Source organism: Taeniopygia guttata, chromosome 2 (assembly GCF_048771995.1).
Source record: "Taeniopygia guttata chromosome 2, bTaeGut7.mat, whole genome shotgun sequence".
Taxonomy (NCBI): Eukaryota; Metazoa; Chordata; class Aves; order Passeriformes; family Estrildidae; genus Taeniopygia; species Taeniopygia guttata.
Genome location: NC_133026.1, coordinates 29662447 through 29688402, shown reverse-complemented (window position 1 = coordinate 29688402; position 25956 = coordinate 29662447). Strand labels below are relative to the sequence as shown.

Genomic DNA, 25956 nt, shown 5'->3' with positions numbered 1-25956 from the left:
GTGGTAATGATGATTAATGCAAAAGACACAAACAGCATTCTCCAAGTTTTTCTCTCATACATTTAATACTTTCAGGTCCAAACATGTCCACTGATGGGAAAACAGCAATTTATGCTGGCTATACCAGAACACAGCTACACAAGTTCTTGTACTTGTTGCCCTAAGCCAGCAACTGTGGGGGAATCACTGGGAATACAAGATGTGAAGAGTGGATATGAATTTCAGTGCCTGCTGCAGAAAGCTGCATTAAAGTAGGTTAAACTGTAAAGTTATCTCCAGGACTCCAGAAGAGCGCGTTGGTCACAGGTAGGGACAAAAGCAGGGCTGGAAAATGCAATTATTGTGCCAGTCAGCTGTAAAGTGCCAGAATAGGATTGTTGGGTGAGCAGACATGGATGGTCTTGTCCTTTGCAGTCCCAATCCCTGTTGTCTCAGGCATGATGCCTGGGTCTGGCCACTGTATCAGAGCTTCTTCCTCAAGAAAACCAAGGTAAAGAGCAGGAAGGCTGGTGCATTCACCCACACCTGCCACTGTGAATCACACCCAGGTCCCAGACCCTACACAGGGCATAAGAAGAAACCACGCTTTTATAGAACAGAGAAAATTTATTCCCTGTTGTCTTGAGACTGGAGAAGTGAAAAGTGCACAAAAGGTTTACCCATACCTATGCAAAGCATGAGCTTAATGGGAGCTGAAAGCTTTCAACATCTTCCCAGAGGCAAGTATAAAATGCTAGTTTAGAATGCTTGGCAGAATTTGCCCAAATATAAATAAATGTGACAGTGGAGGGAACTCTGTTTACCAGTTAAGATGGGTTTGTGCCTAGACTAGTCAGGCTAAGCCCTGACCTCTGGGCCATCTAGACCATTAACCTCTTGACCCATACTCTGACAGCTCCTGCTCCCACCTCTGTGCCTACAAACTCCTGTGAAATACAGAAGTTGAGCTTCCTCCTAAGCAAGGCAGGATGGGGGTTCACCCAGCACATCCAACTCTTGCAGTCGGAACAGCACCGTGATGGTGAACACCTCTCACTAAGTGCCAAAGTATTTGGGCACCCTCAGTCTGTTCCCACAGGGAGCAGACATGGCTTGGCCCTATAACACAATAGAAGGAGAGTATGCACATGCAGAAACCCAGCAATGACTAGTGCTGACTAGCATTAGCTGGACTTAGCACTAGCTAAGCCCACCAGCTCAGGCATCTGCCCAGCAATGATTCATCATTGAGCCAAAGATTCATCAGGACTGGTTTCTGGAGTCAGGATGAACTATAAATGTGTATGTATATATATATATATATATATATATGAAATGGAACTGGGCTTTGTCAAGAATCAACATCTGGGCTATGCAGTTTCAGCAGATTTACATTTTCTGTTTGTTGGGACTGGTAGTGTGCACTGAATTATATAGAAACGATTCTTTCTCAGATCCTTTCTCATAGTTCCACCAACAATATTGCTCTTTGTTATTAAAACTATTCACAAAATTATGGGGATAATGCACTGCACTTACTCATCTAATCTGCCATATTGTCTAATAAGAAATGAATCAAATTATACATCGTTATTAACCTATGGCCACCTGCCCATCCCAGCTCTAGTAAGACAGTCCTGGTTTTGGTGGGAAATAACTTCAGGGCAGAGACTAAAGGAACAAATATTTAAATGCTGCAAACATGTAAAACACATGACAGTGAGCACCACGTGTACCCTGCCTCACTACTTAATGAGACACGGCTTCAGAGACAATGGACTGAACTTCACTCAAGACCTGTACATTCAAAAAAGACAAATAAAACCAGATCCAAACTCATAATTTTTAACTGAGCAAGACCAGGGAGAAAGCCACTTGGGATGTTCTGACAAGCATCTGGGGACACCCCTCTCACAAGTGACTACAGAACAATTTTGGGGAATTAAAAATAGTTTCAGTGAAAGTTCATCTGTAAGAATCACTGCCTCTATTCACATATTTGAAATCTCACAGAAAGAATCTACTCTGAACAGTACTCGCCAGCCACAATCCTAAAATCCTGCCCTGTCTTCACTGGCATTAGTACTAATATTTTTTTTTTCCAAAAGAGATTGTTATCTTCATCATATTAGCCACAGACATTTATCATGGTACAAACTGGTTTCTGTTTCACCCAAAATCTCAATGCCACAAGACCTTATAACACACTGCCCAACTGTAATAGTGTATTGTCTGTTTTTAATGTATTTGTCCTTTTACATATTTTTGGACTGCTTTCCATCCTTGCTTACTAGAGAGACAACCAAAGAGCTGATGTAGCAAGGACCAATCTAATAACACTGTCACAATATCTTAATAATTAAAAATATTTTTTATGTCTCAAATATTGATGGTACAGAAATGTTTAAGAACATATTCTGAAAATTATTTTGTTACAGAAATACACTGCATACTGTTCAAGATGTAGTACTGAGCAGATCAACCTGATTGTTCCTGCCTTTTCTGAGCTATATAATATAGGAACCTGAAGCACTCATAACCCTGAACTTTAGACAAATACTACAATATTTAGTACAACTTTACATACCAAAATCTTTTGCATCTATTCAATTCATCTGTAATGATAGACAGTGTAAACTTATGTCTTAGTTTAAAGCTGTTAACCTTTAAATCCCCCCAATTTTTTATGCTGAATAAAGGTTGAGACCAATCATTTGAAATCTGATTGCTTATCTATACTCTGGGCAGTAAACCAAATTTGTTTAATTTTATTTCAGTCTTGAGAATTTTGGTCATCAAAGCGTGCTTCAATAATCATGTTACCTTTATATGAGAAAAGATGCTTCTAATTTTAGGACTAAAGTCCTCAGACGAAGCTTTTACACCAATGAAGTCTTTATTAAGACAAAACTCCAGTTTATTCCTTTAAACACAAGTCAGCATACTTTGTGACAGCTCTGAAGGAGGAATCAGAGACTGAGCCAGCATTCTACACTGGAGTTTTTCCTGCTTGTCCATGGATGACCTCCACTATCTAAACAGAAGATTCAGTAATGTTTTTTAAATTTCTGGGGGGAAAAAGGTAACAATTTGCAGGGATGGGATTAATTTTCTATTATAAATTCTGAGTAACATGTTAGCGTGGAAAACCTGAAGAGTAGTTTCAACTTCTTCCTTGATTGCCACTTTAGTTGCATGGCTCAGAGGTGCAGAGGAAAAAAGTTAAGATGGGGAAATTTGGATGGGGATAATATAACAGGAAATAATAAAGATGCCACTCCAGCAAGACAGGTTCTTATTTGCAGAAGGTTAGAACAAATACCACCAAGTGCAATCTTCATCAAGTTCTCAGCCTTTCCATGAAAATGAATCACCAAGCCAACAATACACAGTTTTTAGCCGCTTTTGACTCTTCCTGTTTTGTAAAGTGTTCATACCTGCGGTGCACATTTAGCAAATAATTTGCTCAATAAATTGCTATTGCACCAACCTCAGTAATAGTTTTATCTCAATCTAAGAGTCAGTTGCTCAGGCTTATATTTTGACATTACAGGTGAGTTGTACACAGCTGTATATTGCATAGTAAAAGTAATTTGGACATAGTTGGAGTTGTCTTGGATGCAGCCTGAGAAAGGATATCTGCTGGAACCCTGTGCCTCCTGGTACGTTCACATAGGCACAATTACCTCAAAATATTACAAATATGGCAAATTTAAGTACTAGGAAATATGGAAAAAATACAGATAACCTTAATCTGGATTTGGGCCCTTCCTATGGAATCACTCAATGACCAATCACATAGAAATATGACAGCATTAGTAATTTGTTCTTCCACAAAACATTGCACATTGTAGAGTGACAAAAACTGCTTCATGTGCTGAAGAGCAAATGAAAGATAACAGTGGTCTTCTAAGAGAGGTTCTGTGCATATAACAAGTTGAGAACACTCTGGTGAAGATGAGCTCCTGTATGAAAAGCAGTGCATCAGCTAATAGTTAAAATAAATGAAAGCAATTTCCCTCTTTCAATGCTGCCTTATCACGAGTTAGATAGACTATGATAGTTTCAGAAATTATGTTGGCCAGGATAATTTGCATAACCCATGTCTGCCTCGAAATGAGTCAATTCTATTGAATCAAGGTTATGCTTGGTTTGATTTTACCTCCACAAGGTACAGTTCTCTTGTCAGATCTGTCTGTATTTTAACTCCCACACATGACTGTTATGGGACCCACCCATCATGTACCTTTCTTAGATAAAAGTTTTCTGCAGTTAAATCTTCTTAGTTTTTCCATTCAGGTATGACGGGTCAATACCACAGGATATTGCTTCAAACAATCACATTAAATGTGAAACCATATGAGAATAATTTACTGAGAGATCTTTGTATATGTATATATATATATATATATAGTCCTAAAGAAATGCAGCTTTTCTCTAAAGTGAGAAAGAACTTATTTCCAGAAAACTGCAATGTTCTGTTACAGTCCTTATCTCATCACTCTTGTTCATTTCCAAGAATAGATATTAGACATCGTTTGATGTGATAATGTGTTATGTTTATAAGTCTGATATGAATCATCTTCAAGAAAAGCTGTGGCACCAAACTGACTGCACCCTGTACATGATCTGGCATACAAATAAGTCTGCTGCCATAAATTTGGATTATGTCACAGGAAATACCAAATTTACCCACTTGCCCACTTGTAAAACCAAAATACTTATCTAGATTATTTGCCCTGAAGTGATTGAAGCATGACAGGTTTTAATTATGTGTTTTATCCTGGACCTGCTCCACCAAGAAAAGCTAGTAGGCAAGAAAAGGCACTTTCTGAGGAGCTACATTCTTTAAAAGATATAGTGCAAGGCTGTTAGAAATGCTTTTTGTCTCGTGCAGAAGTTAAGCAATGCTTGTCGCTGTGTGTGCATCAGCGTCTCATTTAGGGTTCAACCGATGGCTGATCAACACATATCGCTAGGACCAAACAGGCAGTCAAAATGCTGCAACGCCAGTTGAAACACTAAAACAGTGTAGACATCAGAAAAAGCATCAAAGAAAGGTTTCATGTTTAATTTGCTTGCAGCAGGTGCCTTCAAAACAGGGAAGAGTCAGAAAGACTCCAAAGGCAGCTTTTTATTAAAATACTTTGTCAAATGAAATTTTCAACAGATTTATATTAATAAGGAGCTGATTATGAGATTATACTGCAGCAAGTTGAGTGCTGTATTCCATGTGAAAATTACTTTTAAAATAAGATGAAGGGGGAAAAAAAGGCTGGTATCTGGCTCCCAAGACAGTTATTCAACTTACTGGCAAGACCAGTTTGATATCTGCTAGCTATTAAACACTGTACACTTTTACTATGGTGACTGCTGGCACCATAGTTATGTGGTTCACCAGACCATGGCCCAGCTCCAGCTACTGTCATGCAGACCTCCCAACACACAGGCACACAGCAGGCAATCCTCTCACAAGGGAAGATAGAAATTGAGTGAATAAGAAGGTAGGACATAATGAGCTGACCAGGGACAGGAGATGGCCAGAAAAGCCAATGACCATCAGCCTGCTTACCTACAACCAGCCTTAATTCTATTTTCCCAGACATTTCTTCCTCCTCAACTTGCCTTTATCCCTCTCTTTCCCTCCCCAAAACCCCCGATAATAAACACTGAATGATCCCAAAGTACTCTTCCCCTGCCTCCTGTAACATGTCCCATAGCCCTAGGCAGTGTCTCCAGCAGTCTGAAGAGTGCTCTGGGGACCAGCCGCCATCAGTTCTGGGTGTCATCCCCACGCACGGGTCTGGAGGCCCTGCTGAGACAGCCTTGGGAGAGACCATGTGCCTTTCCCTGACTGGTCTCATGTCCCTGGGATTCTTCGTGCCTGTCGAGATGTGGGCTTTATCACATAACCTCAAAAAGGAGTTCTTCCATACTTGAATCCAACCTTTTTTTGGCTCAGTTTGGTGGCTGAGACATGAGGGGACCCTGTAAATAATTTCTAGGTACTGAGGACAAATACTCAGCTCACCAGTCTATGGCAAGTCCCTGAAGTCAGCCTTTACAAAGCCACTGGAATATTACTGGCAAAAAATTCACCAGCTCAGACTGAATCTTGAAAGGGGCTCTGCCATTGTGAACACAATGAGACCTTAAGAGACCTGAAGCAAAAATCTCCAAGGCCATGTTCTCACACAAGGAGTCCCATATATTAGAGCAAAAGCAGACAGCAAGATTACGTGAGATGTTTGAAAAAAAATACAAGAGGCTTCATAGTTTATATCTCTGCGCCTGAGTTTGCATTACCATTCAAGTATGCAAAACTTGGGTAAATACAAAAGGCATCAGAGTTGCTAGGTCAGGACAATTACTCTTAAAATAAAGAGCAAGATTGCAGTAGGAGATTACCAAACTACTCTTTTCCCCAAAAGCAGAAGGGATTGCATTCGTTTTGGTAGAGATTTGTAGGTCACTATTGTAAAGACCTGCACATTTGGATTAAAACACTGGGAATCAAGAAAAACTCACTGCTCCAAAGTCTAAATAGCTCAACCACATGAGCCTTTGTAGTTGGTTCCCAGAATATCCTTCTGCTGCCTAGGCCACAGTTTTGGTAACAACTCTTGGCTCCTCTGAGGCAAGCATCACATGAATCAGATATTACAAGCCTCCCACTCTATGTGTTTAACATGGAGACAAAAGCAGTAAATAGTTTTGGCTGCTTTGTCTCAGGCTATTTTCAAATGCATACAATGGTAGTTCCTGTTGGTGTCCAATGGCCCTTCCACATATCCTTGCAATGGCATCCACAGGCGGTTTTTCCCAGACAGCTCTGGGCTGGGCCACACTGGTCTGGGTCATAGGGATTTTGTAAGTATTTGAAATTCCCTTGCATAGCAACATCCACTGCTAGTTAATAGTTCTTTTATATTTTTTGAGAAAAAATAAGGTAGGGGGAGGAGTAACTTCTCAGGAGGCTCAGATGCTTGGAGCCACGTGTATGATGCACTTGAGCCTTTGTTATACAGGAACACTCAGACTGTGGAAAATGTGAGGCTACTGCATTCTGCAGTATTCCTCTTCCCCGCATCCCTACCCCCTAACAGGCTCCTCAGCTGTCCATACAGCGTGTGACATGCCTTGGCACCCCCACAGCCTCTGTCCCCATGGTTGCACCCCATGGATAAGCAGGGACATCTTGCTGGGGCTGCTGCATGACAAGGTATTGCTGCAGAGTGGGAGGACAGCCAAGGTACACACCTGGGAGGAGCTGAGTCACAGAGAGACAGACTCCTTGGCTCCAAGGTGCTGCTGAACAACATGTGTGGTGGCCCTAACCACCTTTCAAAATGTTCCTCAGCCCTCTTACACTATAAAGGTAACACACTTCCATTGGTTTCTGCATGCATCCATCTACAAATCTGTCACAGTGAAAGCAGTGGGGAAAAGCTCTCCACTACTTTGGCCAGTGAGATATATCAGAAGGAAAATTGATATTCCTTCTGTATCCTCTATTTATGGAGCAACTTTAGCATTTGCATAGAGCCTCTTGAGGAAGAAGAGATTCCTCCAAATGGTAATGGAGGACAAAGGAAGGGATAAAACTGGATTTTTTTTTTCTCCAGGAGATATGTAGTTTCAATAAAATTCTTACACAAAATATTTCAGTAACATTAGTGCTAGGAAAAAATGAAATCTCCTCCGTTCTTAAAGTAACCTCCAGTTCTGTTATTATGGGGGATTTTCATGTAAATTATTATAAAATACTGTTGCTGTTGTGAATTCATCTTTCTGGCTGCTCTGGCAGATATCAGCTTGGGGCCACCAGAACTCCTCTGTTTGAAGTGCATTACTCTCCATCTTGCAAAAGGATTTTCCATTATTGTAAGGTACATTTGTGTTGCAGTTAAAGCATTTCTACCCTGAGGTAGTGTCAGAATGGCATTGCCCAGAAATGCAGCCATGACACAGCGATGGTCTTGTTAAATGCTGAATAAAAGATATTAATATGCTAGAGTGCTGCCTAGGGACGGGGAAAAAGCTGCACCATCTTGTACCCACTGTATAATGCACTGCCAGCAAACCCTCTTCTTGCTGTAGTGCTCTGCTCTGCCTTCTGTGGTGCCTTTGTATGCCCTTAAAATCTTTTAGCCCAAGGTGTAAAAAAGTCCTGTCTGATGATTTAGACTCAATATGATCTTTTGTTTTCAACGGTCAAATGTTCCAGGAGCATTTTCCTAGAGCATCTAAAACTGTTTTTTAAAAGGGAACTCACAGAACACCATTTCTAGGTTCCCCTTTATTTAAAATACTAGAAAGTATATCCCAAAGTGCTTCCACTCATGAAACACGCATGAAAATAATGTAATAATAACCCAAGAAACTGTGCAAGAAACTTTCTATGCCTGTATACCTCTTCTTTGAGCAGAGGAGCTGAAGTGCTTTACAGTTTCACAGATCCCTCAGATCCACAAGGAAGGGTATAAGAATTCCCCAGGAGAGTTTGCTTTCTCGGTTGTTGCTTCTTTCTCAAAAATGTACGCCCAGCTTTATTAGCAATCAGTAATCACATGTAAGTCACTACAGAAGGTTGTCAACTTGACACCTGCAATCCCAGTCCCTTATGCTGACATCAAAACCAAAAACTTCAGTCGCATGATATACAGAGGCATGGATACCACTGACCAGAGGTAAAGGTCTTCTGGACCTGTGAAGTGGAAGAAACAGCGGTGAATAGGAGTGTGTCAAAGCCCCAGGGAGAACTGGCACTCTGCTGCTGACACACAGGAAGACACTGCACCTGCCTCGGGGAGTCCCTGGCCCCAGAGAGCGGTGGTGCTGAACTTCAGCTGCCAGAAAGCAGAGAGAAAGTAAATGTAAGGTTTGCCACTGGCAAAGCCATTGATAAATGCTATATTTCTGCATAAAATTAAATCACAGGCAATGTAAAATTCTGTACTGCAAGAGACGCATGAAGCTTTTCACAGCCTCATTCAGTGACTCTCTTCCCTCTCTCCCAGCTCCTGAGCTGTATTACAGAAAGACAGTTTCTGTATTTACACTGCGCTTTATCCTCTTGCTAAGCATTCCCTGTTAGCCGCCTCAGCCGACAAAGTACTGAATTAAACAGATCAGAGGTTTGACTCACTGTTGCTGTTTTTATGATGCCTTCTCACCCAATTTGTATCACTTGCCCAAAAGACAAGGGTCACCTCTCCCTGGCTCTTGCACTTGACAGATTGTCTGCCCCTTGCTAAGTAGTATTAACTGACCTGTCGGTATAGCAGAATTTTGCACTCACATTTTCACAGAGAAAGAAACAAAAAATTATAGCAAAGCCTTGTGAAATCAAGCTGACTGTCCCTATAAAATCCCCTCTCAGAAAGCACAGTCTATATCCTGACCCTCAGAAACCCATGACAATAGTATTAAACTAAATATTTTAGCATTACCTCTATTTAATTTGCTTTTCGCAGTTTTCTGTTACAGTACACATGGTGATTCATCCATTTGGTGATGAATTCCCAGCACAAGTTTAGCATGTTTCCTGTAGTTTTAAGACTACTCTCAGCTGGCAAAACACATGGCCAAAAGTACCTTTTGGGGAGATGGACCGAAATGCAGAGTCCCATTTCTTTGTATTCATTCATCTAGAATGATGTCTCCCTGCAGACCATCGCACTGACTGCAGCCTTACCTCGCCTGGAGCCAGGGGGGAAAGACACACAAAAATCCCTCCGACATCCAGATGGTGCATTGAGAGGCTGGAGTGAAGAGCAGCTCCCGAATTCCCTGCCTGTGCCGAAGCAGCCACAGCCACTTCCAAAAGCTACACAAAAGAGCCTCTGTCACTGCTGATGAGAGATCCTTTTGAAGCTTAGGAGTCGTGACTGGCAGCATTTCATATCTGGCCATCTTTAGGTTTGGACAAGAATGGGAAAGAAGAAAGAGTTGGGAAAGGAGAAAGCAGGGGAGAAAAAAGGTAGGATCAGCTCGGAACAGCTCTGGCTAAGAGCCTGTCACAGCAACATGCATTTTGCATTACCTCATGTGTAATATTTTTTGCTTTCAGGCTTTCTTATCAACATGGAAATTTCCAGTTTACTTTTGACCCTTTCAGCAGAAAGTGGTCAATTTCTCTCAACTAAGAAGTCATGTTTTAATTCACTATTAAGAAATACAAAACTTTCTCAGTGTAAAGGTACATTGTAAACATAATAAGCCTAAACCAAGAGCAAGCAGTTTCATATTAAAGAATGTAGGTATTGCTGCTTTCTGTAGGAGGTTACAGATAAACTGCAAATAAATTGATTATGTTTGATTATGATATTCCCAGATTTAAAAAAAAATCTAATTCACTTCTTAGCTCCTATTGTGACATGGTTACAAAATATTTTTACCTCTCTACATCTTGATTTTTCCACTTACAAACCATACAATTTTCTTGTTGAAAACAGTAAATATGCTGTAGCTGATTCTTGTACAGCAGTAAGCATTTGTTCTTTAAAGATGAAAAACATTCTAAAAGTTAAATGTTAACAAATTGGTTCCCTTAAGTTTTCCTTTGCGACTCTCAACTTCATTTTTCCATAACACTGAGAACAGAAAATCTTTTTTTCATGTCTCTGATCAACTGTTCTTCTGTGTATTTCTGTTATTCTACCTTATTCAATTAAATGCCTTTTAGTGTGGCTGCAGTGGCACAAAATGACTTGAAAAATAAATTAAGCTTTCATTTTCAGGTGTTTGAATAAAAAATAATCAACAATTCATTGTTTTTAAAATATTTTATGATTATTTATTCTGTTATTTTTCTCTTCTTCTCTTTAAAATGCATAACTTTATTCTTATGAGCTAAGAAAGAATCTTAATATTCTATTTCATAGGGAAAGTAAGTGCTAAGTGATCAGTTTTAAAAGGATTCAAGGAAATACTCCTCACATCTAAAATAGGGGTGGGGCATGATTCACCCAAGCCAAAGCAGGAATGGTAGAGAAAGAAAAAAAGCCCAAGAATTTGTGATTCTGTCACATGTTTTAAAACTTTTAATCTTGCTTTTTGGAATGTGTCAAGCTGTCACTTTCTTGCAAGTATGCTTCCCAATGCTTTCAACACTTGCACTTTTGTCATAAACTCATAGGAATTCATAATCTTATTCATTACTTTACTATTACAGGCTCTCTTATGAAGAGCTGGGCACAGGGACTGCCTGGCCATAGTCTGATGGTTGCATGCAACACGAAGGTGATGATATATGTCCAGCCACAAAGCACTGCTGGGGTGCTGCTGTGCCTAAATTCCCACACAACGAGGCCAAGCAGGGCTCAGCTGCCTCCATCTCATCCACACCCTGCTGGAAGGGTCCCAGGATGCCACTGCCACACTACCCTGGCTATGAGCCACCTTTCTGGGAGCTGCCAGTCCACTCCATTCTCCAAATAGCTGATGCTGGTCTGGATGTGGAAAAAAATGGGTGTGAATGGAGGAACAGTAAGGAAAGTTGGTTATTCCTAGACTAGTGCTTTCATTTCATTCTAATATGTGAACACCTCAAGACAAAGGAAAAAAAAAAAAAGAAGTGACAAAAATATTTCAGCAATTTCCTCTTTCTCCTACAGTTCAACACAGGAAAGTGAAATTAAACCACCTAGGGATTAATTTAATGCGTGAGGATATAGGGAATTTTATTTTACATACTTAAGTAGGTAACAATGAATGCTGACATTTTTCTTTAAGGTCTAAAATCTGCCCTCAAATTGTTAGGAGTAGCTGGGTGAAAGCCTGTATTGTGGGAGAGACATAGGAGACTGAATTACCACCTCTCTTAGCCTCAGGAAAAAAATAATAAAATATTTAAAGCCTATGAATATAATTTATTTGTGACTTGCCTACAACTATTGTGCTCACTGATTTCACTTAATGTGCGCTGGCAGAGTACGTCAGCCTGGCAGAAGTGCTGCTGCATTACGGTGCACTGACTCCATTAAAACACTGCACAGCAGCTAAACTGGGGCAGCCCTGCCCTCCTGAAATCCTCAGCTGGCCCCCATGACCCAGGAGAGAAGTCAGCCCCAGAAGAGGGAAAGTGCAGGCAGGCTGCCCTCCAGTGCACACCTGCAGGAGACTCCCTTTGTCAAAACGAAGCCCCAGCAGCTCCTTCTGCAAGAGGACTGGCTCTTACCCTGCCAGGGATATTTGTGCCCCTGGGAACAGCATCTCTAGCCCTGAGCAGAGCCACTCTGGTTGCACAACCAAGTTGTGCTCACATGAACATAGCTTCTTGGTTGCTTTAGGATAATCAGACAAGTGAACAATCAAAACACAGCAGCCATTGAAAGAAGACTTGACAGGGCTCAAACACACCCACTACCTCTGCCATAATTCTCTTGATGAAGACAGAGAGCCATGACTGAAATCCACCTCATCAGCACCAAGTCAAATATTTGCCATCTTTCCAGGCAGATCCTACCTGGTGTCCGATCTGGCGCCAGCCAGACTTCTGGATATCAGCTGATGAGACACCATAAAAACCCAGAAGCAGCAATTCTCTCATATGCAAACAGGTACTTATTAACATCTGCCTGTTGTATCTGACACAGTGTAACATGTCCTGTATTCTTTCTGAAATAAGTACACTCAAGCACCAAGAGCTTTTGTTAAAATTATCATTATTGTTAATAGCTAGGAACATTAGGGCACTTACCACCAGCCAGCTGCATCCCACCCGAGAACTTCTGCTAGGAACACAAGGTGGGTGGCTCAGCTCTCCTCTTCCTCTAGGACTTTGTTCTTCCTTCTCATGACTATTCAAAAATCACGTCATCATTGCAAGGTTCTGTTACTCTGAATGGTCAGACAGAAATTTCACCCAGACAATTATAGCTCCCAGTTTCTACTGAAAGTTTAGGACGCAAGGATAATTAATTTCACTTAAACAGCCCAGGACCTTTCTTTTGGACTCACAACATTCATAAATATTCATAAATATTCATAAAATTCACAAAAGCAGTATTACTTTCTCTCTTCTATCCTGTATCAAAAATACAACCTAACTTTTATATAGTCATTTCAGTCACAGCACTTTACATTGCAGGAAATACGAATCCTTTTTTGAGGTGCAGAAAAGCTCAGTGCAGAAAAGCCAAGCACCATGCCCAGGATACCTAAGCTGGTGTGACACATACAACAGTGAAACCCAGCTCTACAGCACACAGGAGCTTTTCTCTGCAGCACAGCAGAGCTGCAACAGGGTCCCACTCCTGAAGGGCTCCTTTAGGATCTTCCACAGGATAAATAAATACAATTTCCCACTAACACTCTAGGCATTTCCTGCTATTAAGCTGTTCTTTGGTTAGCGTAGCAATGTCAAGAGATCAGTTTAAAAAGTTTGGCACCTAGAGCCACAATTAGGCTCAAAAAGATGCTGCCCAAACTGTCAGAGGCAAATAACACATCTTGCTTTCTCTTGGCTTGCCCAACTGCCAAGATAAAAGTTACATCCCTAGCAGATGTCACCCAAGTCAAAAAAGATTGTTCTTTACTATAAATTCACATTGTTCCTAGCATATGGGATTAAGAGCTGTGATAAAGAGCTTTGAGTCTGACTGTGGGAACCATATTTTTTTTTTTTTTGTCTGATCTGAGCAACAGCTGACTTCTCTGGACCTCTCTCTTTTTTTCATCCAAGCATCTAATTGTCTCGGGAAAAACAACCGGTTATCAACTAAACAAAACAACTGCGGCCCAGAACAGACCAATAAAACAGAATTTATATGAGGAGCTATGGGTTTATTGGCTATTGGTTTAAGCTGTTTGTCCTATTTTAGAAGAGTATAATTTTTACTGGGTTTTTTTCCCCCCGTTGAAATGAGTATTAACTCCATTGTCATAAAGGAGCTGCATTGTTTAATGTGGCCGTTAAAAAGGAGGTTTATAGACCACATGACCACAAGAGTTCACTCGGGTCTCGTAGTAATTAGTAGAAATGGGTGTATAGCAGCAGTTCACAACATGCTCTTGTTTGACCCTTTTGCCCTACATTTTCGACCACTTTGAGTTTGTTTCATGTAACGTCTCTAAAAACTGACCTTCATTGCCCTCTGCTGGCTGCTCCGTTTTCTCATTGAGCGGCTTCTCGCACCGCGCAGGAGAGAGGATGCGCCGTGGTTTAACCCCGGCCAGTAACCGAGTGCGCGCAGCCACTCTCACCCTCTCCCGCCCGGTAGGAGGGCAGGAGAATTTAAAAAACACAAGTGAAAACTTAGGGCTTGGGCTAATTCCAGTGTAATGATTGAAACAAAGATAGTACAATAATAAAAACAATATTTAAAATAATTATTATAGTAATAGTGATAATAATGATAATAATGATAGCGATAACGATAATGATAACGATAAGAATAACAATAACGATAATGAAAACGATAACGATAACGATAATGATAATTATAATTATAATGATAATGATGATAATGATCATTCAAGAGACGGAGGGAAATAAAACCCAAGAAAGACAAATTCTGCACAAGACAATTTTTCACTACCCACTGACCAATGCACAGATTGTCCCTGAGCAGTGGTTGGCTCATCCCAGCCAACTCCTCCCAGTTTATGTACTGGGCATGACATTCCATGGCATGAACATCCCTTTGGTCAGTTCGAGTCAGATGTTCTGGCTATGCTTCTTCCCAACTTCTTGTACACCTGCTCACTGGCAGAGCATGGGAAACTTAAAAGTTCTTGGCTGAGTGTAAGCAGCATTTAGCAACAACTATAATAACATTATCAGCATTTTTCTCATAACAAACCCAAAAACAGAGCACTGTGCCATCTACTAAGAAGAAAATTAATTCAATCACAGCTGAAATCAGGACAGATATAGCTGAACAAATTACAGGGCACCTGAAGAAGGCTACTAGACATAGGATCTGTCTTGAGGACTGCCAGCATCAAAGCTGTGGTCTAGCCTTGCAGTCTACTGCAGCCACTGATTAAGTACTGAGCTTAATGCACTCTTGCCTATAGGTATGTTATAGCAAGCACACTACCACATAGGGCAGAGATCTTTTATTAGGAGCAGTCAGTAATTATTTTTATAACAAAATAAAGTTGTTTTAAAAACCATGTTACTTCAAACCTGTGCAATAGAGCCTTCTCTGATAATCCAGCAAAAAGGCAATCACTGTACCTCGCCAATAAATGTGAAAAACCTTTCTTAATGTCTGCATTTAAAACAACTGTATTTCAGAATCAGTGTAAAAATAGTCCATTTCTGCAATACCATAGTGTGCCTGTTGGTGTTTCAAAGGAACTGGTCAGGAAACACTGCAGAATGCTAGCCAGACCTGGGTTACTGACAGGTATTTTGTCTCATGTCAACACTGAATGGTATTTTTTGGTAATAAGGTGATTTATGTTAAAGGTAGCTATGGGGAAATCCAGCCTCTTTTACATGCATTTTCATGAATCCAGGGAATTCCATAATTAGGCATTTGGTTGACAGGGAGTGCTAAAGGGCCAAAGCAGTTGTGAGCATTGAAGCAGCGCTCGTCTCTTAGCAGTAAAGAGCATGATGGGCACTGGAGGACTAGATACCTTTACTTCCTTTGTGGTTGTCTTTACTGCACATATTTCTTGAGCAAGTACATCTTTGTTGTGCCTCCTCTCATGAGCAGCTAATTCACTAAACACTGAATAAACTCTTCCTTCATACAATCTCCATGTGCTTAGCAGGTGGTGATATCACATTCTGTAGGAAGCTGGCTTTGAAAGAGTGATGAAAATCCCTGTTCTCACAGAGATAACGTAGCTTATGACTCTCTGGCTCTTTTATTTTTTTTTAGCCATATCCTTTTCCTAGAAAATAGTTCTAAACTGTTTTTTACCAAATAAAAGATGGCATATCTGGTAGAGCCCCATGTATGCATTTTTCATGAAGCAGGATGATTATATTACAGAAGTTGAACTCTACAGGTACTTTGTGTAGGAAAAAGATTTTAAATTGGGAGAACAGGACATTCTGGGTGCCTTGGATTTTCAGCAATTAAAAGAATATCACAGTGCAGTGAACACAGCCAACTGTGTAGCAGAATTTTAATTTTTATATTAGAAAAAGAAGATTACATTAAATAATAAAATAATGAAGAAAGAAAGAGGGGACAGAAAAGAAAGTTATATGAGTCATACCTAGGAATGGAGAAGTGGGTATTTCTCTTGTTCTGCCTGAGTTCCCCTTCAAAATTTACAGTGACAGTACCCCGTATTTTTCTTTGAAATTGTTTGAAGACACACAAGACTGCATCTATTTTCCCATGGCTCATCAGTTGATTTTACCAATGCTGTCTATAAATTTTCAAGCAAGTTACCGGAAAAATCTCGAGATTCTTCTGGGTTTGACTTGTGAGATAAGATTTTCACATGAGATCTCCAACTTCCTTGTGCACAAGAAATTAAGAAAAGTCCTTCCGTGTAGCAGTCATAGGGTCTTTTAATGCCAGATACACCATTGCTCCTCTATTGAATTCACTTTACAGTAACAAGTTTATACAGTGCCCTGGTTCCTGTCCCTTATTTATCATCATTGAGACTTAGACCATTCTCGACCCATTAGTGAGTATTATGCTGTAGGAAAGGATGGATAAATATAATTGCCTGGCAAAAGATTCAGCCAGGATGAAAACAATCCCCCCTACTGGCTGGACAATACCCTTACTTACAGATAGGTCCAAAAGTCAAATGGACTGTTCCATCTCAACCCCCAAAATATATGGTTCATCCCACACCTGTAACCCTCCCCTGAAACATCAAGTGTCTGTGACTCCATTGGCCCAAGTCTTGTTCCAGCCCACCTTGAAGCCCCCTGATAAGGGGTCTCCGAGGGGCCAGACGCCCTCTTGGAACTTCCACCCTCTCCTAGAGCATCCTCTCTACCCCTTGTCTCTCCCCTCCCCCATCACCTCAGGCCTTGCCACGTGCTGTGTCTGGCAGCTCCAAGCAAGACCTTTCACCATCCCTAATAAACTTTATATTCTAAGAGCAGCCTTCAGAGATCTCTCGTCTCCATTCATCAAAGCCGTCCTGGAGCACAGCGTTCCCTACATTCTGCCGTAAGACAAAAGACATGGTTTTGGTTGGAGCAATAGATGAGACATGAATGACCGTTTACAGGGAAGGTGCTCAGTCTGCAAGGACCTTCCAGGCTTCCAGAAGTCTTTTCTGAAGACTTTGTGAATAAATTCCTGGAGAATAATAAAAATCTCTGTTGGCTTCCCAACATGTCTCCAGTCAATGAGCTACAAAATGAAGTCACAAGGTTAAACCTTCATTCATCCTGTTCCCTATGGTCTAATTTGGCTGTTAAATCTACACATCTTGAAGGAGAAAACAGCTGTACTCAGTCTTGAGGGCTGCATGTGCCTAGAAATGTGAAATATCCTCTGCTCTAGTTAAACAGACTCTCAGGTTTATCTGTCTGAGGATGAGTCAGAAGTGAACGGCACAGTGTGGGCAGAGGAAGGCTCCTCAAAATGAGGCAACACTGAAAGTTACTACAGTCAAATTCTTCAGTATCACGATGGTTTCCCACCTATGACTCATCTGTCTGTCTTGCCCCAACCATGTATCTGCTTCACAGAGTCCCAGAAGGGAACACTTTCCAACACACACCTCCTGGGTTTGAAAATAAACAGGCAGCATGACCTAATGCTTCATACCCAGGACAACTTAACCTTAAGAAATTATATCCTTGAAATTATGTGCTCATGGAGATTGTTCTGAAAGGCATGTTAGAAAGCTAAACATCTCTCCAGTTATCTGACATTTTGTCTTTACATATTCAGGATTCTGAACACTGACTGGAGTCAAATGCCAAAATTGATGTAAGATGTATTAGGGACTTTTTCTAAGAAAACTGAAACATCTTGAAGAGTTGAAAATAAAGCATTTACACTCCCAGGAGACAAGGCAGTGAGACTATAAATTCTTCCCTGTCATTAGAACTGAACATTAGAATCTCTGTCCTGTTCAAGAAAACCCACCGAAATGGGAAATGTCATTTATGAATAATTATCCCTTATTCTTGGCTCTTACTCATGTTACCAAGCCATCTGTAAAAATGGCCCCACCCCCATCAGAGCAAAGGCAAAAGAAAATTTATTTTTGACAAGATGACAAAATGTCAGGAGGGGTCCTCAGCAGGATCCCAGGAAACTGATTAAAAAGAAGACAGACTTCTTTTAAAATTCTATGAAATCTGATTTTCTACTGATATCCCATGGCTTTTCTTATTCCCCATTAATCTGGAATGGAAAATGTTCAAAGGATCTTGCCGTGAATATGCTTCCTATAGAATAATGAAAATTGCTGCTTCCATCTTGAAAGCAACATGAGCCTGCTATACATTAAAACAACAGACAACAAATGAAGTTTCCATGCGAGTTCTGGAAAAGGGAAATGTAAGCTCACACTCATCTTTCCCTAATCCCTTTTAATGTTTAATTCATGAAAGAAATGTAGAAAAAAACTTGAGTGGAGGATAACGAATCTGAGGAAAAGCTTCTGAAAATTCTGGCTTCTCTTTAACAAACATCAATTCAATAACACATCATTAGTTCAAAAAGACCCCATCCATATCAGTGAAATCAGTGGGAAAGCTCCCAGTTGGCTTCAGCAGGTTTGAGTCAACAAGAATGCAATTAAAATGCTTTTTTGCTTTTTTCAGTTAAATCACTTTTTAAATAAAAAATTGCTTTGTAATGAAAAAATGCTTTTTACAACAGCGAAAATGTGTTGGGACCCCTTGTTTTCATTTATGTGCTTTTCTTTTTTGGCAGAGCAGGCTAGAAATAAATATACTTAATCTCACTCATCCCCCAAACTTTTTAATTTCACTTCTTCATTTTTTACTGGAAAACAAACACATGAAATGACATGAAGTAGAGGTGGGTGCTGGAAAGTAATACAGTGATCAGATCAGAGGCCCGCCTGGAAACCTGGATGCCTACCAGAAGTAGGGGATAAATGATCCCAGAGGAAGTGAGCTTAGCCAGTTCTTACTTTTCTCATTGTCCCAGTAAGTAACTCCTCTCTCCATTGCTTTTTTTTGATGTTGCATATGAGTGGGTTACAGAAGCACAGAAATCATGCTACATGAAGTCTAAAAAACCTCAGAGATACTACAAATATGTTGGCAGGATTGCTAGATCTGAAACAAATATTACATTTGAGCAGAAGGAGAAAGCATCAGCTGTTCCTTGGTCAGCTACACATATATAGGGACCACACATGGTCACCCACGACAGCCTGAAGAATTCCCCTTCATCATCCTTCCCTTGTCTGTATTCAATTTTGTGAAAAACATTGGAATACTGGAGGATCACCTTGCTGAGCCTCTCTGTAATTTTGTTCTTCAATGGGAGGCACCACATACACAAAACTGACCTATCTTTAAGAACTGAAACACATTTGCAGAAATGTTAAACTCCTGGTTTCCTGAATGTGTTCAGACAGGTCCAGTGGTGACAATTATCTATGTGCTTTTAGACATGCTCTTATTTAGAAGTAGAGGATTGTTTCATTTGGTGTCCACACTGCAAACCATGGAGCACTCAGTTCCAAAGTCAGAAGATATTTTCTGAAGGAACAGCATTCTGTGGTCAGGCCATGCAAAAGGTGATTTATCTGAAGCACTGCAGCCCACAGAAAGGAGCAGTGCTGGAGGAGTGAGAAAATTGTAAGGAGTAAGAAGCAGCAGAAAGGGGAGCAGCAGAGAGGAAATCTTCTGGACTGTCCACAAATTCCCATTGCCCATCCTCCCTGTACTTCTTGGGGTGAAGGGGAGGTATAGGAGGTAGAAATGAAGGAGTGAAGTAAGTCTGGGGGAAAATGGGCAAGTAGGGAGGAAAATACTGATTTGTTTTTTGGTTTTGCTTTTCATTATATAAATACATTCTCATTGGAAATATATTCATTTTTTCCAAGTAAGGTCTGTTTTGCCTGGGATGTTAGCTGGATGTCAGCTGGAAGTGATATACCTCAACAAGAATTTTAATTCTATTTTCTCCCCCTGTACTGTTAAGAAGAGGAAGTGAGTGAGCAGCAGTGAGCGGGAGGGTGTCTGGCTGCTGGCCATGGTCCACCCACCACAACTGAACTTTTTCTGTTGGTACTGGTTATCAGTCGCACTGCATGGCTGTCTCAAAGCTCCAGCTAAAACATGAGTTCCTTTATTCAAGATGTTTCATACATAAATCTCTTCTCAGTCTTTGCCAGCCACAACAGGTTAACACAATGTAAGCTGAAGCACTAAAAAGTCATCTCCAAAAATGCATTAATGTCATTATTTTTCACTTTCCTTTCAACTCTTATAAAGTGTTGCATGTATTTCACACTATCTGGCCATCCCCTAAAGAACAGCCTTCAGCCTTGTGTTTAGCATTACTAAAATCTGGAGTAAGAATGTCTTTCTTTTCTTCCCCTCCAAATGTACTTTAATTAGCAAAGTCTTCAAGCCTTGAGAAGAGATTTACTGCATGTCAGCACATGAATTCATGTTATTTGAGTCCATAACACTTTCTCTGTTAATTCATAGCCATAATTTACTACATTCAAACATCCTATTTGTTTTGCTAACTACTGATGCATATTGGCCAAATACATTTGCTGAGATCTCTGTTTAATGACAGGGTTCATGAACAGAGCTGAGAGTTGGGAAGCTCTGGTGATCTGCAGCATCTGAAGACATTATACCCACAGAAAGCAGGACAGATCCTCAACATTTTTATCACACTCAATATGTCTCTGTTCTGAGTTGCATTTATAAATCCAGTTAGCTGAGTAGTTTTCACTGCAAGAGCTAAGATAGGAGTTAACTCCTCACACCTTAACCACAGTAAACCAAATTAGAACTGGCTACCTGGCAATCACTTTAGAAGGTCAGAAGTGACTGTACTTAATGACAGCTGCACTGCTCCTCTTGGAATCTGTGACCTGCATAAATTATTCTGTTCCTGCTGTCTCCTCTTTTGCCCTCCTGTAACAATCCTTTATTTTATGTGAGGAAAAATAGCTCTCCATCCAAACTGACATGGACTTACTGACTGGCACAAGGTGTTTGTCACTTTTCAAGGTAAATCAGGTTTCTGAGCTCAAGACAGATCTTGACACTGAAAGGGTTATACAGGTAACATCCCAGTATATACTGGAAATTTCTACATTTATTTAACACTGTAGTGTTATGTTCCTGAATACTGCCATATATCTTAAAAAAAGATGCAAGATGATTATACTTTCTGTGCATAGAGAAGTATGTGAAAAAAAATGTTTGTTTTCCATATGCAAGAACCCTATGAACTGTTTTTCTCTAAATGCCTTTAGAGTTCCATAACCACATGTGAAAATGTTTCCTGTCATCCCTTCATCTTTCCTATGAAAATCCAGTATGCTACCACAAATGTCAAGAATGAGGCCATATAGTTTCAATTACTTGTTTCAAGAAGATGCCTTTTCAATCACAACTTCATACTTAAAGGGCAGCTGCTTGGGTCACATTACACGTCAAGAGGCAGACTTCATGATTATTGAAATTTTCTGTATGGGTAAAGACTCAGAAGGCAGGAAAAACCAGACTGCCTGCATAAAAGAGCATTTCTTTGTGAGAATTACTTCAGATACATAGGCTACCACTGAGAGTGTGGAAATCTTGATAAGAATATCCCTCTACTTGACAGTTTCTTTTCATTTGATATGTATCACTGTGGCTAGAGCTCCATGGACCTGCAGTTACACCGTGCCAACGTTCCCAGCTGAGTCAAGGAAGGATTAATAGATATGAATTCTTCATGGCCAAAGGCAGCACCTTCTAAATTCAGTGAAGTCTCAAGGACAAAGAAGAATTTAGGATGAGATTGTTGTTTTCTGTGATTTAGCTAAGAACTTAAAGAAAATGTAAGCAACAAGCCTTGTAGATGACCATATATATGTACTTTTAATTTTTCAGTTTCTTTCCTTTCAATCTAAAAAGCTCATTCTTGGAGTCAGAAGGGTCTGGAAACCATGCAACACATTAGAAACATGAGACACCAGTGTGGTAGAGCTAGGAAATCTTGCTGAGGTACACCATATAAGCCAAATCTGCCAGGCAGACATGGATTTGATTTACTTAACTGCTATTAGCTCATTAATAAACTCCTGAAAAAACTGGGATAACACAGCCTGGCTGTAGAGCTTGCTGGTGAGGAGGCTACAAAGAAAGGAAGGCTCCTTTTCCTGCCTGTAGTCTCTAACTGGGGGCATCCATGAACAAAGGCTCTCCTGCTTACTCAAAAGTATATTCCCTGTAGACCCACAGGGGACTTCTCATTAGCTGAATAACCCCACAAGCAGAACTCTTCATTGCCTGTTTCCAAAATCTCTTTCTCACCCTGCCTAAATGTAAGGTGTTTCTGTAAAGCTGAAATCGGCCCCACAGGAGCAGGTACAGACTTCCTTCTGTAAGTTCCCTTAAAACTGCCCATTCAGTCACACAATTACCTAAACCTACAGCAGTACCAGGGATCTCCTCCACCTGTGGAAGCATGTGGGAGAACTGACAGTAACCAATGGTATTAACAAATCAACCCAAACTTTAAATCCTTTTATTAAAAATTAAAATAATCCTTCCTTCTCTCATAACAAGAATTTTTTTTTGACCCATGAAAAATGTTGCTTTTTGCATCAAAATACTGCCATAGTTCTGAAAAGAAGTCCTGTCTAGACATTTTTAGACATACCTATACTTGATTCATCGCTAAAAAAAAATTAGGGCACCTTGTGGTAAATGCAGTTTGCTTGATACAGGTAGTGGTTTGCAAGACTTCTCTTGTACATCCTGTTCTCTGAACCAAAGAAAAATGAAGCAAAGCTAGTTATAAAAAGCTTCAAACAAGTTAACTTTTTGTAGTAGGAAGTGTACTTCTATCTGGGGTGAGGCAGAACTGACTGCACACAGAACTTCCAGGCAGCAGTCTTTTTCAGGGTTTTCTGAAAAATACTTTGTCAGTTAATCTCCATCTCATTAATTCAAGTGATTTCTCTTTTTCTCATATGGTTCCTTACCAGCATTGTATGCTAGAAGCTCATAGTTTTATACTGTTTGTATTTAGACAATTGTTTTTATCACAGCCATTGATCATGAAAATACAAAGCAATCATTCAGGATGAAGTTTTCACACAATGAGGGACAAATTAAACTATTTTAACATTTCACATGGAAATCTACTATTACAGTTCATCTGTTATAATAAACAGTAATAGTGAAAATATTACTGCTGTATTTTTCAACTTTCCAGGAGTTTCTCTGAAAATGAACTACAACATAATGTGCCATAAAAACTCCCATGGACTTTACATCTGTGTCAGAACTGTTCAGTGAAAGCTCTTATGGTCATAACACTGACTGTGAAACAAAATTATAACTGGAACTGATGGATACTATCATCATGACACACAATATTATGAATGTATTACAGTTTCCCAGGGGCATAAACATACCATAAATACTGTGACCATAACATATAAATGGGTATTTCCAAAATAATTTATGAAAGTGATAGTTCAAAGGCAGTGAAAAATGCAGTTCCTGAGACTTATCATGAGCATAACGAAGAAGTATAACCACAGAGTCACAGAAAGGATAGCTCAGGCAAACATAGGGGAAATTATTCAAGCCAATATTACACAATGATATACCCACAGAACTGATAAAATATTGGTTAGCTGGTAAAATGTGACATGAATATTGAAAGATTTAATCAATTCCTTGGAAAGCAAAATATGAAAGTCACAAGGACAGAGATTCAAGAAGTATTTCCAGATGTCAGGGATAAGAAGCTGGTCATAAGTAACCTACCTTGGATCTTTACTTTTAACGTAGAAAAGATGAAGCATTATCAAGATGTTCACGCATTTTAAAATGTTATGGAGAAGATGCAGGAAAAAAAGTAATTTTGAAAGTGACATTCTCAATCATTTCTTCACGGATGCAAATTATATAAGAACAGTAAGCAGAGGAGGTAGGCACCTTTCTTCAGTGATAATCACAGAAGAGGTTCACATGTCTGCGTTCATGGCTATAAAAGATACCATCTTATGCAGTAATCCTTTCAGATTGAGAACAAAAGAAGTCCTGCCCAGAGACAAAGGAAATGCAGAGCCTAATCTTCGCCTGTTGTGCAATTGACTGCACCATCCGTGCTTCCCTCAACCCACCAGCCTCTCCTGGTCTGGGTTATTCCTACAGTGTCATGTGATGGTGAACATGCCAGAACTGTGTGTACTTCATCAATCACCAGCTCATGGCCTCCTCCACAGCACAGGTGACCTCACTCGTGCAGGATGAAACTCATACTGAAAGAAAGAGGACATGGGTAGAGACTGGGGAACAGGAACCTGGCGCTGTGTTTTGGTGTTGTGGTCTTGCAGGCACTTCTGAGTTGGGAGTGTTGTGCATGAATAATGTGACTGGGGAGCATAAAGAACACTTGGAACCTTTTTACATTCCAGACTTCTCTTGCGTTCATTTTGGATAGGCATGGAGAGATGGCTTGGTTAACCTGAGTTATGTTAATCTAAACAATCTTTTTTGGAATTAATGACTGCACTTGGGGAAGAAATATTATTATTCATACCTCCAGAACAGAGAAATTAGAGAATCACAGTATAAACTAGGTTGGAAAAGCCCTTTGAGATCTTTGAGTCCAACCTGTGACCTAAAATCAACTTACCAACTAAATTATGGCACTGAGTGCTTCATCAAGTCTTTTTTTAAACACCTCCAGGGACAGTGACTCAACCACATCCCTGGGCAGCCCATTCCAATGCTGAACCACTCTTTCTGTGAAGAATTTTTTTTCTAATATCTAGCCTCTTCTGCCCCTGGCACAGCTTGAGGCTGCATCCTCTCGTTCTGTCATTGGCTGCCTGGGAAAAGAGAATGACCCCCACCTGGCTCCAACCTCCTTTCAGGCAGTTGTAGAGAGCAATAAGGTCCCCCTGAGCCTCCTTTCCTCCAGGCTCAGCAGCCCTGGCTCCCTCGGCTGCTCTTCATGGGGCAGTTGTGTTATTTCAACACTATTTAGGTACTGTGAGTTTGTTTTCTGAATTATTTAGGAGTTTCTGTGACAACCAGTTTATCAGCAGGGTATTGGCACCCTTGCAGCAATCTCAAATTTTTGGTATTTTTGTTCTCTTCAAGATCTTCCACAATTTCTTCTGCTCTTTACCTCATGCAATAGCTTTGTCCAAATGTTCCCCTGTTTATTTTTCCTTTATGTAATTTCTCAGTGGTTTTGAAAATACTCATTATTTGCTGTGTGTAATGATTAAGAAACAGATCAAGTTACATTATTGTCCCTATTTCACAGATAAATAAATAAAATTCGGGCACAAAGCTTACCTAAGACATTATGTGCTGTATTTTCATAAAAAGCAAAATCTACTACCAGACAGTAGTGGACTGGATGAAAAAATGATGCCATGGGAGACCAGTATCTGCAAAAACATGCCAACTGGGTATTTGCAGTAATCTGAGCTGACTAATTCTACATAAAATTCCTTTTTTTTTTTTTTCTTTTTAATAGCTACATTTTACATTTGCAGTAGCATTTCTCTCAGTACAGTTAGTTTACTGGCTTCCATTATGCCTGTTGAGGGGATTTTTTCCAGGTTTTTGTGTTCGTTGTCATGTTAAAATGCTTTTGAGATTTACCTCTGGGATAAATTCTGAGATATATTCATATGAATATATATATATACAGTGATTGATTTATTAATTCACAAACTCATTTTCCATATGAGAAACATGAGAATATCATAGGTAGTTTTAAGGGTTGCTTACAGATTATGCCATGGACAAAACAGAAAAACAGTTTGGTTCTTCTCATTCCCAAGAACTTTTCATACCTTTAGGGCATGGTTGTGAAAAAAGAATGTTTGTGGGTGTAA

General features: G+C 40.1%; 1 protein-coding gene and 1 long non-coding RNA gene across 9 annotated transcripts in view; one reads left to right on the top strand and one right to left on the bottom strand.

Annotated features, from left to right (window-relative positions):
* LOC115493678 (uncharacterized) overlaps nt 1-24311 on the bottom strand; it is a 92983-nt gene extending 68672 nt beyond the window's left edge. The window contains exon 1 of one of the 2 annotated variants that reach the window (XR_003958540.4): nt 23864-24311. This is a non-coding gene — a long non-coding RNA (uncharacterized lncRNA). Of the gene's footprint in view, nt 1-12682; nt 13134-23863 lie in introns of those variants that run through there. The other variant, XR_012054537.1, reaches the window with a different exon arrangement.
* AGR3 (anterior gradient 3, protein disulphide isomerase family member) overlaps nt 1-25956 on the top strand; it is a 158766-nt gene that overhangs the window by 114048 nt on the left and 18762 nt on the right. Inside the window, exon 1 of one of the 7 annotated variants that reach the window (XM_072925575.1) lies at nt 9840-9961. The exons of the other annotated variants lie outside the window; for them this stretch is intronic. The gene's annotated coding sequence lies outside the window, so the exon portion shown is untranslated. Of the gene's footprint in view, nt 1-9839; nt 9962-25956 lie in introns of those variants that run through there. 7 annotated transcript variants of the gene reach the window in all.